Source organism: Rattus norvegicus, chromosome 9, assembly GCF_036323735.1.
Source record: "Rattus norvegicus strain BN/NHsdMcwi chromosome 9, GRCr8, whole genome shotgun sequence".
Taxonomy (NCBI): Eukaryota; Metazoa; Chordata; class Mammalia; order Rodentia; family Muridae; genus Rattus; species Rattus norvegicus.
Window position 1 is genome coordinate 10,640,588 of NC_086027.1, and position 18,481 is coordinate 10,659,068.

Below are 18,481 nucleotides of genomic sequence, written 5' to 3' on the forward strand. Positions count from 1 at the left end.
CATATCCATGTATTTCACAAAATCAATGGTCTATAATCCTATTTTTTTGCAATAAAAACTCCTTTTCCTTGGGAACATAGGGATCAACTACAGAGCATATATAAAACAATAAATTTCTGTCTGTTTTATATATTATGGAGGACATCCTCCCTTTCTCAAATATAACAAGACAATTAAATTGGACATCAGTGAGCAAATGTCAACCTGGACCTTGTGTTACTACATTGTAACTATATAACCATCACTTCTCCAATATCCTTCTCCGTGAATAGACAAGTCTAGGCATGAGAATATTGGGGACTACAACATGATCTTTTACTTGTAGCAAACATAAGAATCAGGAGGACGGGAAGGGAGTGGAATGGCCTGAGTTCAGGTTGAACCTCAATTTTAATGGGTCCATACGTTCAGGAGGGAGTCTATTTGGCATTGTGATATATGGATTCTGTCTTCTTATCATAGGTGTTATAATAATTCAACATGAATGTGTGCTATAATGCCAGCCCACCTCATAGATGTAAGAGTGAAAATCATGTCTGACCTTTCTGGGAAGAACTCTGCCTTTTACTACCATCTGGAGTTATACAACATCACTATACAAAGCTCAGAAGAGAGGGGTGCAGATGTGCGGGCCTTAGAAGTTGAGAATCTTTTCTTCTGATTAAGCCACTTGATTTTCCTATGTAATTTTTCCCTTGCTCTTTTACTAATGGTGGCTGACTTCTTTCCTGGCCTGAGGTAAACTGGAGTCCAATCTTTTGGATTACCGAACCTTCTATTTTCGAGATGACAGTCCCACCAAGGGTCCTACTGCATACAGAAGGTATGAATAAGTCTCAGGGGCTGGAGTAAGTTAAAAAGGTCTGTTACAACAAAGAACTGATTAAGAAAACAAGAGCCCAGCTGCTCATCAAGATCACAGTTGTATGATAGTAAGAAAATGTGAATAGGGCATCGGGTGAAAGATAAATTAATTAGGAGGTCATAGGCCTAGAAGGGTTATCCTTTGATCTCAGTGGCGCTGCCATTCTTTCTGCCATTCCTCGTTCTCTGCCACAGGACCAGAGACTTCCCCATACAAATGGCTGGCCTTGCCAAAGACCTGGCAGGGCTTCTCCCTGTAGAATAGGACATGTAGAGTCCTTGAGGACTCACCAAGAGATCTCCTCCACACAGGTTCGTTGTTGTCAAAGGGAAATGTTCCTGCAGAATCCTGCCATGGCAGCAGGAATTTCAACCTGGCTGCTCTTGGTCCAACTCACTGGGTGCAGGCCTGAGGCCCAGGGGTATTTGGGGAAAGAAGCAGCACACACTACCTCACAGCTCTCTCTTTGTTGGATGCAACTGCTAGGACTATGATAGGATTTTTGTTTCTTTGTGGGATTAGTAGAAATACCTACAAAGCTGATTAAAGTTGTAACATGCCTTCATACCCAGAGTGCAGAATGTTTTTACATCATTGTTGTTCCTGTTTTATGTTTGGATTTTGTTTTTTCATCCCCTCAGGAAATTTCCCTGTGCTTAGAATGTTAAGCACATGCTCGGGAGGGATCGATTATTCAAGTTCGGCAAAGCTTTTGTTCTCACCATCACTCCACAGATGATGCCATTACTTACTTTCAAATAAGAAAACAGTTATAGAGAAGTAAATTAACCTGTAAGCTATCAAAGAAGAAACACATCATGATTGTGGAATCGTACCCCAGTATTTTGTATTTCCTAAGTTATTTTTATTTTAAACTTTTTTATTGGATTTTTTTGGGTACATTTCATCTTTTTTAAATTCTTAAAGGTATCTTTTATTCCTCTCCTCCCATTTACAAGGTGGAATTTCACCTGTGATTGTTAGTACAGATAGTTTGGTCAATGGCTTAGACATCACCCTGGCCTAGTTTCCTTGGCATAAGCTGAGTTAGAAGCAGGCTCAAAGGTTCAGGACCAACAAATAATGAATTCCACTACATCTGGATCCCCAGCCTCACAGCCAGGAAGGGACTGGATTTCCATTCACTATTTAAAAAAAAGATGCAGTTCATTAACATGTAAAAAATTTCTCAAGTATATTAAAGTGTTTACCATGGTCATACAGTTTTTCAAATACCTGGCATTCATCTTTTTAAAAACCTAAAATTTCTTTCTTATTCACATTTTTTGATTATTTTTGGTATTAGTATCATTTTTTTAAATTTCAGTTTTTTTAATAGATATATATGTTTTATTCAAACGTTATTCCCTTTCCCAGCTTTTGGTCCATAAGCCCCCCTGCCGTGCCCTCTCCCATATGTATGGTCCCCCAATCCATGCCACTTAGAAACCCCGTCCCGGACATTTCCATGCACTCAGGGTCCAACCTTGTTAAGAACAAGGGCTTCCCCTTCCACAGGTGCCCCAACAAGTATATTCTCTCCTACATATGCAGTTGGACCCCTGGATCAGTCCACCTATAGTCTTTTGCTAGTGGTTTATTTGGTTGGCATTGCTGTTCTTATGGGGTTGCAAGCCCTTCAGCTCTTTGAATCCTTCTTCTAATTCCCATAAAGGGCGTCCTGTTCTCAGTTCAGCAGTTTACTACCAGCACTGAACTCTTTATTTGACATGCCCTGGATGCGTCTCTCAGTGGAGATGCATATTCTGTCCCTTTCAGTAAGCACTTTTTAGCTTCATCAATCTTACCTAGTTTTGGTGGCTGTATATATATGGCCACATGTGGGGCAGACTCTTAATGGCTGTTCCTTCGGTCTCTGCTTTAGATTTGGCCTCCATATCCCCTCCTATGGATATTTTCGTTCCCCATTTTAAGAAGGAGTGGGAACATCTGCACTTTGGTCATCCTTCTTCTTGAGTTTCCTGAGATCTGTAGATTGCATCTTGGGTAATTTGAGGTTTTGGTCAATATCCACTTATCAATGAGTACATACTGTCAACGAGGGGTGCTGAGTACCTGGAAGAGAATGAGGGACAAGAGAGGTGAAGAAGGACTCCAAGACAAGAGTCTGATCAAGGCGACAATTTTATTTTTCCCCAACGCTGAATTTGTACCATAAAATGGGTAACAGAGAGAGGGGGGAATTAAGAAACATTTACCCACGCCAAGGACACAATAGTCCTGTGGTCAGGGAATCAGCTGATGTTGACAGGTTGTCAGAAAGGTCACAGGTTTGTCATATCTATTTGTCAGTAGGATGTTGGTTTTCCAGAAAGGTTACAGGTCATGACTTTGGGTATCTTAATGTCAGACATTATCATATGATTATTCATCGTGACCACCACATTTGTATTAGTCTTCTGCAGCTGGCTGGGGATTTTCCATGAACCCAGTCATACTTAAAGCTAACCATAATAATAACATCAATAATGGAGGGCTTCAAGGCCATCGCTCCCAAGAGCATACCAAGTGTGCTTTTCTGTGATTGGATTACCTCACTGTGGATGATATTTTCTAGTTCTTTCCATTTGCCTATGAATTGAACATAGTCATTGTTTTTGATAGCTGAGTGGTACTCCATTGTGTAGATGTACCACATTTTTCGAATCCATTCCTCTGTTGAAGGGCATCTGGGTTCATTCCAGCTTCTGGCTATTATGAATAAGGCTGCTATGAACATAGTGGATCATATGTGTTGTTGTATGTTGGAGAATCTTTTGGGTATATGCCCAGGACAGGTATAGCTGTGTGCTCAGGTAGTGCAATGTCCAAATTCTGAGGAACCTTCAGACTGATTTCCAGAGTGCTTGTACCAGTTTGCAATCCCAGCTACAATCGACAAGTGTTCCTCTTTCTCCACATCCTTGCCAGCATCTGTTCTTACCTGATTTTTTGATCTTAGCCATCCTGACTGGTGTGAGGTGGATTCTTAGGGTTGTTTTGATTTGCATTTCTCTGATGACTAAGGATATTGAGCATTTCTTTAGGGGCTTTTCGCTATTCTATATTCCTCAGCTGAGAATGTTTTCTTCAGCTCTGAACCCCATTTATTAAGAGGGGTGTTTGGCTCTCTGTACTCTAACTTCTTCTGTTTTGTGTATACTTTGGATATAAGCCCTCCATCAGATGCAGGATTGGTAAAGATTTTTTCCCAATCTGTGGGTTGCCTTTTTGTCCTAATGACACTGTCCTTTGCCTTACAGAAGCTTTTCAGTTTTATGAGGTCCCAATTGTCGATTCTTGATCTTAAAGCATAAGCCATTGGTATTTTGTTCAGGAAATTTTCCTTAGTGCTCATGTCTTCGAGACTCTTCCCTACTTTTTATGCATTACTTTTAGTGTATCTGGTTTGATGTGGAGGTCCTTGATCCACTTGGACTTAAGCTTTGTACAGGGTAATAAGGATGGGTCAACTTGCATTCTTCTACATGTTGACCTCCAGTTGAACCAGCACCATTTGTTAAAAATACTATCTTTCTTCCATTGGATGTTTTACCTCCTTTGTCAAAGATCAAATGACCATAGGTGTGTGGGTTCATTTCTGTGTCTTCAATTATGTTCCCCTGAGCTGCCTGTCTGTATGCCAATACCATACAAACTATTGCTCTGTAATACTGCTTGAGGTCAGAGATGGTGATTTCCCCAGAAGGTCTTTTATTGTTGAGTAGAGTTTTGCTATCCTGGGTTTTATGGTATACCAAATGATGGCAAATTGCACTTTCTACCTTTATAAAGAATTGAGTAGGAATATTGTTAGTGATGGCATTGAATCTGTAGATTGCCTTTGGCAAAATGGTCATTTTTTACCATATTCATCCTGCCAATCTATGAGCATGGGAGATCTTTCAATCTTCTGAGACCTTCTTCAATTTCTTCAGAGATTTGAAGTTCTTGTCATACAGATTTTTTACTCGCTTGGTTCAAGTAACAGCAAGTTATTTTATATTATTTGGGACTATTGTGTAGGGTGTCATTTTCCTAATTTCTTTCTCAGCCTGTGTACCCTTTCAGTAGAGAAAGACTACTGAATTGTTTTGGTTAATTTTATACTCGGACAGTTTGCTGAAGTTGTTGATCGGGTTAAGTAGTTCTCTGGTAGAATTTTGGTGTTGCTTAAGTAGACTATCATATCATCTTCAAATATTAGTGTTTTGACTTCATCCCTTCTAATTTTTTCCCTTTGACCTACTTTCATTCTTTGATTGCTATGGCTAGGACGTTAAGTACCACATTGTACTTAAGTAGGGAAAGAGTGGGCAGCCTTGTCTAGTCCCTGATTTTAGTGGGATTCCTTCAATACTCTAAGTTTAGTTTGATGTTAGGTACAGGTTTGATGTATTTTGCATTTTCCTATATTTAGATTCAGGCCTTCAATTCCTGATCTTTCCAGGACTTTATTAATGAAAGGGTAATGAATTTTGTCAAATGATTTCTCAGCATCTAATGAAATGATCATGTGGTTTTGACTTTGTTTATATGATGAATTTCGTTGATGGACTTCCGTATATTAAACCATCCCTGCATCCTTGCCATGAGGCCTACTTGATCATGATGGATGATTGTTTGGATGTGTTCTTGGATTCAGTTTGCAAGAATTTTATTGAGCATTTTTGATCAATATTCATAAATCAAATAGGTCTGAATTTCTCTATCTTTGTTGTATCTTTGTGTGGTTTAGGTATAAGAGTAATTGTGGCTTCATAGAAGGAATTTGGTAGTGCTCTGTCTGTTTGTATTTTGCGGAATAGTTTGGACAGTAATGGTATGAAGACTTCTATGAAGGTCTGATAGAATTCTGCACTAAATCCATCTGGTCCTGGGCTCTTTTTGGATGGGAGATGTTTAATAGCAGTTTCTATGTCTTTATGAGTTATGGGTTTGTTTCAATGTTTTATTTGTTCCTGATTTAACTGTGGTACCTGGTATCTGTATAGAAAATTGTCCATTTCCTCCACATTTTCCAGTTTTGTTGAATATTTTTTTTTGTAGTAGGATCTGATGATCTTTCTAATTTCTTCAGATTTTGTTGTTATGTCTCCCTTTTATTTTTGATTTTATTAATTTGGATACACTCTCTGTGACCTCTGGTTAATATGGCTAAGCCTTTATGTATCTTGTTGATTTTCTCAAAGAACCAGCTCCTGGGTTTGCTGATTCTTTTGATACTCGGTTTTGTTTCTTCTTGTTTGATTTCAGCCCTGAGTTTGATTATTTCCTGCCTTCTACTCCTCTAGGGTTTATTTAATTTTTTCTAGAGCTTTTAGGTGTGCTGTCAAGCTGCTGACATATGCTCTCTCTTGTTTCTTTTTGCAGGCATACAGAGCTATGAGTTTTCCTCTTCGCGCTGCTTTTATTGTGTCCCATAAGTTTGGGTATGTTGTATCTTCATTTTCATTAAATTCTAAGAAGTCTTTAATTTCTTTCTTATGTCTCCAATGACCAAGTTGTCATTGACTTCAACTTCCATGTATATGTGGGCTTTCTGTCCTATTTGTTGTTATTGATCAGCAGCCTTAGTCCGTGGTTTTTTGAAAGGATGCATGGGATTATATCTATCTTCCTGTATCTGTTGAGGCCTGTTTTGTGACCGATTATATGGTCAATTTTGTAGAAGGTACAATGGAATGCTGAGAAGAAGGTATATCCTTTGGTTTTAGGGTGGAGTGTTCTATAAATATATGTTAAATCCATTTGTTTCATAACCTGTTAGTCTTTCTGTGTCTTTGTTTAATTTCTGTTTCCCTGATCTGTCCATTGATGAAAGTGGCGTGTATAAATCTCCTACTATAATTGTTTGTGGTGCAATGTATGATTTTTTTGAGCTTTAGAAAGGTTTCTATTGTTTAGGGACACAACTGCTATATACTTGACAAATATAGCAATCACCCAGAATATCCGTAGAAAGCATGTGACTGTTGGCCACATGAGGATGAGTTTCTTTCAAAGATCACCATGATTTTTGGTAAGATCTTCCCTGTAATTGGTGGCATGGCTTCCCACAAACATGGTCCAGTTGTCTAGAATCTCCTCCTTGGTCAGCATCTCATCCTTGTTTTTATCTGACTCATAAACCAGATGCTGGGCCTCAGCCTGTGCATGGTCATAGGCCTGAGGGAGGATCCAATGGTGAATCTCATCCTAATCCAGTTTCCCATCCTTGTTCAGATCTGGGAAATCATTGAACTGCTCCCCAGACAAAATCCAGTATGTCTTAGGGCAATTGTCCTTGTGAGAAAAAGATGTCCACAATGTACTCATCCTAGTCCACAAAACCATCCCCGTTCTTGTCGATATTCTCCAGCGTTTCCAGAACTACAATCTCCTTCATATGTTCTAAATCCTCTTAGTGCAGAAAAGCAATGAACCCGTCCTGAGTAGCTGTCAGGTCACCGTCAAGGCCTTAAACTTCCTCTCATCTCGTGGAGGCAACTTTTTAAAGTTGTGATGATCAGAGCTATCTTGGAATTCAGCAAGGTTTCCCAGGTAGTAGCCATAGGTAGCCTGCTTGTATTCTTCCCAGGAGATTTTTCATCTATGTCCCTATCATAATCCTTCCAGAGTTTAGGCACATTTTGGTTGATGTATCTTTTCTGTACCTGTTTGATCCAAACTTTCAGGTCCTCAGTAGTAACAAGGCTGCCTTCATCACTGTCAATTGGATCAACAATTTTCCCCAACTTCTCCTGCTCTCGTCCAGGATTAGCTATCAAAGGTCTTGGAGTCCTCCTTGCCCAGGAAGACCTCATGATCGTACAGGAAGCTGTGCATATTCTCTGGTGGCCACTCACCCTGCTCTGAATCGGGACAAACCATGTGCTCCTTGCTCATCATGCTCTTGGCCATGTAAGCCAGGACCAGTGCCAGCAGCAGCCCATGGAGAGTCCCAGGCTGACACCATGCACCACAGTCGCGATCAAAGGGAGGCAGCAGGGAAGTAGGGGCTCAGAGCACCTTATCCGCTGTCCCTTCCCCAGAGAGGGCTTTTTTTACATTTCAAATGTTATCCGTTTTCCTGGTTTCCACAAATCCCCTTATAAAACCCCCTCCCCCTTCTACTGTGAGGGTGTTATCACACCCACCCAAACACCCAGGCCTACCTGCCTCCCTGTTCTGGTTTCCCCTACACTGGGGCATCAAGCCTTGACAAGACCAAGGGCTTCTCCTCCCATTTGTGCCCAAGAAGGCCATCCTCTTCTACATATGCAGCTGTAGCCATGGGTCTGTCCATGTGTACTCTTTCGATGGTGTTTTCGGGCCTGGGAGCTCTGGGTGTTTCTTAGTGTTGTTCTTATGGGGCTGTAAACCGCTTCAGCTCCCTCAATCCTTTCTCTTACTCCTCCATTGGGGACCCTGCTCTCAGCTGAATGGTTGGCTGCAAGTATCTGCCTCTGTATTTGTCATGCTCTTTACCCCACTCTTTTGAGCAGATCACCACAGAGCAACGAAGATGTATTGTCTTGGCGTGATGATGTACAGACAAATAGATGATTTCTTAATTCTTATGATGGTTCTATAAGAATTTTAAAATTAGATTAGTAATTTTAAGCTCCTTTATAATGGGACAGCTATTATGTTTTCTCTAGTAATCAAAATTGCATTGAGAACTCTTCCTTCTTAAAGTGTCATGAGTGAATTGCTTCTGCAATACCAAGCAGGCATCTACAAATTAGAACCCATGCTAAGAGGGTACAAACCAATTAACCAAAGTTCATAAAAAGAGAACTAATGATTTACTATAGGTGCAAGGACTGAACGTAAATAATTGACTGGATTTGCCTATAGGCAATTTCACTTATTCTTTTCTCATAAAAATTACAGCTTTTAACTCTCCATGAACATGCAGAGCCAGTGACAGATGGTGACAGTTTATCCTGATGATTACTCTTCATGAATATGCATGTAAACATTCTCAGTCGTAAACTGATTATCCAACTTATGATTTGAATTCCTGTGCAAACTTGTGGTAAACTTTTCACCATGTGATGCTGTGTTCAGAAAGATATACAAATGCTGAGGACAAAGAGAGAGAAAGCTTTTTAGACAGAACTGAACTGAAGAGAACAGAACTCAAGAAGAACTTAGAAGTAAAGGCATAGCGTTGAGAGTAAGGCCTTGAGAGTAAGGAAATTATTGTGTCATAAAACCAAGAGGAAAGTAAATAATAAGAAGAGAGCAAGGAGAACCTTTTAAATCAATCTTTATGGAGGCAAACTTTTGTCTTTTAGGAAAACTGAAGAACTTATAAATATAGGTTAAAATCACTGCTCTTCAGCCTTCAGCCTGGCTCACTGGCTAGCCTGTGCTCTTCAGTCAGGCTCACTGGCTAGCCTCTGCTCTTCAGTCAGGCTCAGTGGCTAGCCTCTGCTCTTCAGTCAGGCTCAGTGGCTAGCCTCTGCTCTTGAGTCAGGCTCAGTGGCTAGCCTCTGCTCTTCAGTCAGGCTCAGTGGCTAGCCTCTGCTCTTCAGTCAGGCTCACTGGCTAGCCTCTGCTCTTCAGTCAGGCTCACTGGCTAGCCTCTGTTCTTCAGTCAGGCTCAGTGGCTAGCCTCTGCTCTTCAGTCAGGCTCACTGGCTAGCCTCTGCTCTTCAGTCAGGCTCACTGGTTAGCCTCTGCTCTTCAGTCAGGCTCACTGCCTAGCCTCTGCTCTTCAGTCAGGCTCACTGGCTAGCCTCTGCTCTTCAGTCAGACTCACTGGCTAGCCTCTGCTCTTCAGCTGGGCTCACTGCCTAGCCTCTGCTCTTCAGCTGGGCTCACTGGCCTATGGGGCCCTAGCACATCGCTTAACCATCTGCTCATGACTGCCTGACCAAACTGACCACCTGACCGCCCTGACTTCTTCAAGTCATTCTCGAGAAAGAGCACAAGGCACCAAAGAGAAACACCACAGGGACCTTTTCCATTGGCTTTGCTTAACTACTTAAGTGCTTTCATTATTTCTTTAAAAGAGTGAAATATAATTTCGGCTATTCATATGGCCAAGAGAGCTGTGCAGTAGTCATTGCTTTAGGGAATTTGGTGCTAAATCAAAAGATTCCTTTATTCTATCACGATGTTATCTGTACGCTGTAAGATGTATGTTTAGAAAACGGAACACTAAATCCCTAAAATCTAGATGTGTTAAGACATCAGCTCATGGAAAACATAACTGCTTACCTATCTAGACTGGGCTTTTTTGCTATACTGCAGGTACAATCAATTTTCCACACTACTTCCATGATTTTCAAGAATGATTAAGAGAAAAATAAGTTGAACATAATGGCCAGAAAGGGGGTTCTGTCAAGTTGTCTTATGTGGGACAATATACCAAGCTATGACTGGTCAACCAAAAACCACCTGTTCCCAAACTAACAGAACTTACAGAAAATACATACTTTCTTAACATTCCTCCTCCCCGATGGTCAGTGATTTATTGAGCACCTACTACGATTCTAACACTGTGCATCTAAGGGTGTAATGGTGAATCAAAAACTTAATAAAAAGCCTCATTAAGGAATAAAGAAAAATGAAACATAACTTTGAAACTCAGAATTCAATATAAGCAAAACCACCATTTCTTTAACTGGTGATTTCTGAAAAGCTCATCATTTTTTCCATGGGCTTCTATAGTAATGATACTGAGTCTTGATTTGGTAAATCACAAAAAGCAAGTCACACTTCTTTCTTGGCTCCCACAACTGTCAAAGAGAACAACACTGTCGCTATCCATTTTGCTTCTCTATCAATCCTGCTATGGATGGTAATGAATTCCAGTCTTTTCAATGTGAAAACAGGCCACCACTTGAGGGCAAAGGTTATTAAAATTACCCAAACCGGTATATTCTCTAAAATTTTCACATAGCATTTTACTGATAGCACAATGTAAATTCACCACAAATATTTAACCAATGAAAATATTGAATAGCTCTGCAAATAGGAGCGATAATCATATATACTTGAAAACAACAATTATGGAAACAAAGGATGTACTAGGAGAAAAGATACATCACTAAAAGCTACACAAGCAGCAAAAAAGACACTACATTTCTTGGTTTAAAAGTTAGGTGATACACTTGATCTTTAAAGACAGGCAATGTACTTGATCTTTAAGCCTTTTAACTGTGCCCTGTCCACATAGAAACTGCAGTTGATGACAATCTTTTGTAAGATTTATTTATTTACATGTCAGACAATGCAGCTGTCTTCAGACACACCAGAAGAGGGCATCAGTACTCCTTACAGATGGTTGTGAGCAACCATGTGGTTGCGGGCATTTGAACTCAGGACCTCTGGAAGAACACTTGGTGCTCTTACCCACTGAGCCATCTCTCCAGCCCTCACAACGGCCTCTTACACAGCATCACAGTGGTCTATTTCACTAGATGGCTCCAGGGTGACAACAGAGAAACTTTCACAGTTCCTGAGCACTTCTGAGTTCAAACACCAGCAGTGCCAACTCTGTGCTGTTGGCACATTCTGACCTGTCTCCTAAGGGTTGTCAGCCACAAAAGGGACGGGTTAGCACCAAACAGTATTCACTGCCCTATCCTAAAAACCCCCTCGATTCTGAAAAAGCCACATTCCATGCTTGCTCCATATTTGAGGAAGCCAAATGGTTGATCTGGCTCAAGGCTCTACTTTTCTTAGCTCATCAACTTTCTTTTTCCACTTCTTGTCACAAGAAGTATTTTTTTATGCTGCAACTACACTGCAGTGTTTGAAGGAAACCACCATCAACTCTGGGTGTCACCTCTTGAAATTTAAAATTCACAAAACAATTCATGGCTTTCTAATCAGCACCATGGAAAATAAACAAAAACAAGCAAAACCATTCCAAAGGAACTTGCTGATCTGGAGGCCTGCTCATGGCAGGCAGGAAAGAATTAAATTATGCAGAACTGTAATCTCTCAGAGCTTTGGAGGCCAGCTTCTGGCTATTATAAATACGGCAGCTATGAACATAGTGGAGCATGTGTCTTTGTTATATGTTGGGGGATCTTTTGGGTATATGCCCAAGACAGGTATAGCTGGGTCCTCAGGTAGTTCAATGTCCAATTTTTGAGGAACCTCCAGACTGATTTCCAGAATAGTTGTACCAGTCTGCAATCCCACCAACAATGGAGGAGTGTTCCTCTTTCTCCATATCCTCCCCAGCATCTGCTGCCACCTGAGTTTTTGATCTTAGTCATTCTCAGTGATGTGAGGTGAAATCTCAGGGTTGTTTTGATTTGCATTTCCCTTATGACTAAAGATGTTGAACATTTCTTTAGGTGTTTCTCAGCCATTTGACATTCCTCAGCTGTGAATTCTTTGTTTAGCTCTGAACCCCATTTTTTAATAGGGTTATTTGTCTCCCTGTGGTCTAACTTCTTGAGTTCTTGTATATTTTGGATATTAGCCCTCTATCTGTTGTAGGATTGGTAAAGATCTTTTCTGAATCTGTTGTTTGCCGATTTGTCCTAACCACAGTGTCCTTTGCCTTACAGAAGCTTTGCAGTTTTATGAGATCCCATTTGTCGATTCTTGATCTTAGAGCATAAGCCATTGGTGTTTTGTTCAGGAAATTTATCCCATGCCCATGTGTTCCAGATTCTGCCCTAGTTTTTCTTCTATTAGTTTGAGTGTATCTGGTTTGATGTGGAGGTCCTTGATCCACTTGGACTTAAGCTTTGTACAGGGTGATCAACATGGATCGATCTGCATTCTTCTACATGTTGACCTCCAGTTGAACCAGCACCATTTGCTGAAAATGCTATCTTTTTTCCATTGGATGGTTTTGGCTCCTTTGTCAAAAATCAAGTGCCCATAGGTGTGTGGGTTCATTTCTGGGTCTTCAATTCTGTTCCATTGGTCTATCTGTCTGTCTCTGTACCAATACCATGCAGTTTTTATCACTATTGCTCTGTAATACTGCTTGAGTTCAGGGATAGTCATTCCCCCTGAAGTCCTTTTATTGTTGAGGATACTTTTAGCTATCCTGGGTTTTTTGTTATTCCAGATGAATTTGCAAATTTTTCTGTCTAACTCTTTGAAGAATTGGATTGGTATTTTGATGGGGATTGCATTGAATCTGTAGATCGCTTTTGGTAAAATGGCCATTTTTACTATATTAATCCTGCCAATCCATGAGCTTGGGAGATCTTTCCATCTTCTGAGGTCTTCTTCAATTTCTTTCTTCAGAGTCTTGAAGTTCTTATTGTACAAATCTTTTACTTGCTTGGTTAAAGTCACACCGAGGTACTTTATATTATTTGGGTCTATTATGAAGGGTGTCCTTTCCCTAATTTCTTTCTCGGCTTGTTTCTCTTTTGTGTAGAGGAAGGCTACTGATTTATTTGAGTTGATTTTATACCCAGCCACTTTGTTGAAGTTCTCTATCAGCTTTAGTAGTTCTCTGGTGGAACTTTTGGGATCACTTAAATATACTATCATATCATCTGCAAATAGTGATATTTTGACTTCTTCTTTTCCGATCTGTATCCCCTTGACCTCCTTTGTTGTCTGGTTGCTCTGGCTAGGACTTCAAGAACTATATTGAATAAGTAGGGAGAGAGTGGGCAACCTTGTTTAGTCCCTGATTTTAGTGGGATTGCATCAAGTTTCTCTCCATTTAGTTTAATGTTAGCAACTGGTTTGCTTTATATGGCTTTTACTATGTTTAGGTATGAGTCTTGAATTCCTATTCTTTCCAGGACTTTTATCACGAAGGGGTGTTGAATTTTGTCAAATGCTTTCTCAGCATCTAATGAAATGATCATGTGGTTTTGATCTTTCAGTTTGTTTATATAATGGATCACGTTGATTGTTTTCCGTATATTAAACCATCCCTGCATGCCTGGGATGAAGCCTACTTGATCGTGGTGGATGATTGTTTTGATGTGCTCTTGGATTCGGTTTGCCAGAATTTTATTGAGTATTTTTGCGTCGATATTCATAAGGGAAATTGGTCTGAAGTTCTCTTTCTTTGTTGGGTCTTTGTGTGGTTTAGGTATAAGAGTAATTGTGGCTTCATAGAAGGAATTCGGTAGTGCTCCATCTGTTTCAATTTTGTGGAATAGTTTGGATAATATTGGTATGAGGTCTTCTATGAAGGTCTGATAGAATTCTGCACTAAACCTGTCTGGACCTGTGCTCTTTTTGGTTGGGAGATCTTTAATGACTGCTTCTATTTCCTTAGGAGTTATGGGGTTGTTTAACTGGTTTATCTATTCCTGATTTAACTTCGGTACCTGGTATCTGTCTAGGAAATTGTCCATTTCCTGCAGATTTTCAAGTTTTGTTGAATATAGGCTTTTATAGTAAGATCTGATGATTTTTTGAATTTCCTCTGTATCTGTAGTTATGTCTCCCTTTTCATTTCTGATTTTGTTAATTTGGACACACTCTCTGTGTCCTCTCGTTAGTCTGGCTAAGGGATTATCTATCTTGTTAATTTTCTCAAAGAACCAACTTTTGGTTCTGTTGATTCTTTCTATGTTCCTTTTTGTTTCTACTTGGTTGATATCAGCTCTGTGTTTGATTATTTCCTGCCTTCTACTCCTCCTGAGTGTATTTGCTTCTTTTTGTTCTAGAGCTTTTAGGCCTATTGTCAAGCAGGTGACATATGCTCTTTCCTGTTTCTTTCTGCATGTACTCAGCGCTATGAGTTTTCCTCTTAGCACAGCTTTCATTGTGTCCCATAAGTTTGGGTATGTTGTACCTTCATTTTCATTAAATTCTAGAAAGTCTTTAATTTCTTTCTTTATTTCTTCCTTGACCAGGTTATCATTGAGTAGAGCATTGTTCAATTTCCACGTATATGTGGGCATTCTTCCCTTATTGTTATGGAAGACCAGTTTTAGGCCGTGGTGGTGTGATAGCACGCATGGGATTATTTCTATCTTTCTGTACATGTGGAGGCCCGTTTTTTGACCAATTATATGGTCAATTTTGGAGAAAGTACCATGAGGAGCTGAGAAGAAGGTATATCCTTTTGCTTTAGGATAGAATATTCTATAAATATCTGTTAAGTCCATTTGGCTCATGACTTCTCTTAGTCTGTTTACGTCTCTGTTTAATTTCTGTTTCCATGATCTGTCCATTGATGAGAGTGTGGTGTTGAAGTCTCCTACTATTATTGTGTGAGGTGCAATGTGTGTTTTGAGCTTTAGTAAGGTTTCTTTTACGTATGTAGGTGCCCTTGTATTTGGGGCATAGAAATTTAGGATTGAGAGTTCATCTTGGTGGATTTTTCCTTTGATGAATATGAAGTGTCCTTCCTTATCTTTTTTGATGACTTTTAGTTGAAAATTGATTTTATTTGATATTAGAATGGCTACTCCAGCTTGCTTCTTCTGACCATTTGCTTGGAAAGTTGTTTTCCAGCCTTTCACTCTGAGGTAGTGTCTGTCTTTGCCTCTGAGGTGTGTTTCCTGTAGGCAGCAGAATGCAGGGTCCTCGTTGCGTATCCAGTTTGTTAATCTATGTCTTTTTATTGGGGAGTTGAGGCCATTGCTATTGAGAGATATTAAGGAATAGTGATTATTGCTTCCTGTTATATTCATATTTGGATGTGAGGTTATGTTTGTGTGTTTTTCTTCTCTTTGTTTTGTTGCCAAGACGATTAGTCTCTTGCTTCTTCTAGGTTATAGCTTGCCTCCTTATGTTGGGTTTTACCATTTATTATCCTTTGTGGTGCTGGATTTTAGAAAGATATTGTGTAAATTTGGTTTTGTCATGGAATATCTTGGTTTCTCCATCTATGTTAATTGAGAGTTTTGCAGGATAGAGTACTGGGCTGGCATTTGTGTTCTCTTAGGGTCTGTATGACATCTGTCCAGGATCTTCTGGCTTTCATAGTTTCTGGCGAAAAGTCTGGTGTGATTCTGATAGGTCTGCCTTTATATGTTACTTGACCTTTTTCCCTTACTGCTTTTAATATTCTTTCTTTATTTTGTGCGTTTGGTGTTTTGACTATTATGTGACGGGAGGTGTTTCTTTTCTGGTCAAAACTATTTGGAGTTCTGTAGGCTTCTTGTATGCCTATGGGTTTCTCTTTTTTTAGGTTAGGGAAGTTTTCTTCTATGATTTTGTTGAAGATATTTACTGGTCCTTTGAGCTGGGAGTCTTCACTCTCTTCTATACCTATTATCCTTAGGTTTGATCTTCTCATTGATTCCTGGATTTCCTGTATGTTTTGGACCAGTAGCTTTTTCCGCTTTACATTATCTTTCACAGTGAGTCAATGATTTCTATGGAATCTTCTGCTCCTGAGATTCTCTCTTCCATGTCTTGTATTCTGTTGGTGAAGCTCGTATCTACAGCTCCTTGTCTCTTCTTTTGGTTTTCTATATCCAGGGTTGTTTCCATGTGTTCTTTCTTGATTGCTTCTATTTCCATTTTTAATTCCTTCAACTGTTTGATTGTGTTTTCCTGGAATTCTTTCAGGGATTTTTGTGATTCCTCTCTATGGGCTTCTACTTGTTTATTTATGATTTCCTGGAATTCTTTCAGGGATTTTCGTGACTCCTCTCTATGGGCTTCTACTTGTTTATTTATGATTTCCTGGAATTCTTTCAGGTATTTTTGAATTCCTCTCTGTAGGCTTCTACTTGTTCTCTAAGGGAGTTAGTTCTTCACGTCTTTCTTGAAGTCCTCCAGCATTATGATCAAATATGATTTTGAAACTAGATCTTGCTTTTCTGGTGTGTTTGGATATTCCATGTTTGCTTTGGTGAGAGAATTGGGTTCCGATGATGCCATGTAGTCTTCGTTACTGTTGCTTGGGTTCCTGCGCTTGCCTCTCGCCATCAGATTATCTCTAGTGTTACTTTGTTCTGCTATTTCTGACAGTGGCTAGACTGTCTTATAAGCCTGTGTGTCAGGAGTGCTGTAAACCTGTTTTCCTGTTTTCTTCCAGCCAGTTATGGGGACAGAGTGTTCTGCTTTCGGGCGTGTAGTTTTTCCTATCTACAGGTCTTTAGCTGTTCCTGTGGGCCTGGGTCTTGAGTTCACCAGGCAGGTCACTTGCAGCAGAAAAGTTGGTCTTACCTGTGGTCCAGAGGCTCAAGTTTGCTCGTGGGGTGCTGCCTATAAGCTCTATGCGGGGGCAGCAACCAGGAAGATCTGCGCCACCCTTTCTGGGAGCCTCTGTGCACCAGGGTTCCAGATGGCGTTTGGTGTTTTCCTCTGGCGTCAGAGATGTGTGCAGAGTGCAGTCTCTTCTGGTTTCCCAGGCGTGTCTGCCTCTCTGAAGGTTTAGCTCTCCCTCCCATGGGATTTGGGTGCAGAGAACTGTTTATCCGGTCTGTCTCTTCAGCTTCCGGCAGTGTCTCAGGCGCAGAGGTCCTGCTGCTCCTGGGCCCTCCCCAACCAATACCACCATTTCTTTAACTGGTGATTTCTGAAAAGCTCATCATTTTTTCCATGGGCTTCTACAGTAATGATACTCAGTCTCAGTTTTCTAAGACACAAACAGGCAACTCACACTTCTTTCTTGGCTCCCACAAGTGTCAAAGGGAACAACACTGTCGCTGTCCATTGTGCTTCCCTATCAATCCTGCTATGGATGGTAATGAATTCCAGTCTTTTAAATGTGTAACCAGGCCACCACTTGAGGGGAAAGTTATTATAATTACCCAAACCGGTATACTCTCTAAAATTTTCACATACATTTTACTGATATCACAAAGCAATTTCACCACAAATATTTAACCAATGAAAATAGAAATATTGAATAGCTCTGCAAATAAGTTCAATAATCACATTCACTTGAAAACAACTATCATGGAAACAAACGAAGTAATAGGAGAAAAGATACATCACTAAAAGGTACAGAAGCAGCATAAAAGACACTACATTTCTTGGTTTAAAAGTTAGGTGATAATGGCTTATGCTCTAAGATCAAGAATCGACAAATGGGATCTCATAAAACTGCAAAGCTTCTGTAAGGCAAAGGACACTGTGGTTAGGACAAAACGGCAACCAACAGATTGGGAAAAGATCTTTACCAATCCTATAACAGATAGAGGCCTTATATCCAAAATATACAAAGAACTCAAGAGTTAGACCGCAGGGAGACAAATAACCCTATTAAAAAATGGGGTTCAGAGCTAAACAAAGAATTCACAGCTGAGGAATGCCGAATGGCTGAGAAACACCTAAAGAAATGTTCAACATCTTTAGTCATAAGGGAAATGCAAATCGAAACAACCCTGAGATTTCACCTCACACCAGTGAGAATGGCTAAGATCAAAAACCCAGGTGACAGCAGATGCTGGCGAGGATGTGGAGAAAGAGGAACACTCCTCCATTGTTGGTGGGATTGCAGACTGGTAAAACCATTCTGGAAATCAGTCTGGAGGTTCCTCAGAAAATTGGACATTGAACTGCCTGAGGATCCAGCCATACCTCTCTTGGGCATATACCCAAAAGATGCCTCAACATATAAAAGAGACACGTGCTCCACTATGTTCATCGCAGCCTTATTTATAATAGCCAGAAACTGGAAAGAACCCAGATGCCCTTCAACAGAGGAATGGATACAGAAAATGTGGTACATCTACACAATGGAATATTACTCAGCTATCAAAAACAACGAGT

General features: G+C 40.2%; 1 protein-coding gene across 3 annotated transcripts in view; it reads right to left on the reverse strand.

The window, feature by feature from the left end:
• The window catches only part of LOC134480474 (uncharacterized), a 184,050-nt gene that overhangs the window by 8,815 nt on the left and 156,754 nt on the right, over positions 1–18,481 (reverse strand). Inside the window, exon 1 of one of the 3 annotated variants that reach the window (XR_010054915.1) lies at positions 2,674–6,680. The exons of the other annotated variants lie outside the window; for them this stretch is intronic. The gene's annotated coding sequence lies outside the window, so the exon portion shown is untranslated. Of the gene's footprint in view, positions 1–2,673; positions 6,681–18,481 lie in introns of those variants that run through there. 3 annotated transcript variants of the gene reach the window in all.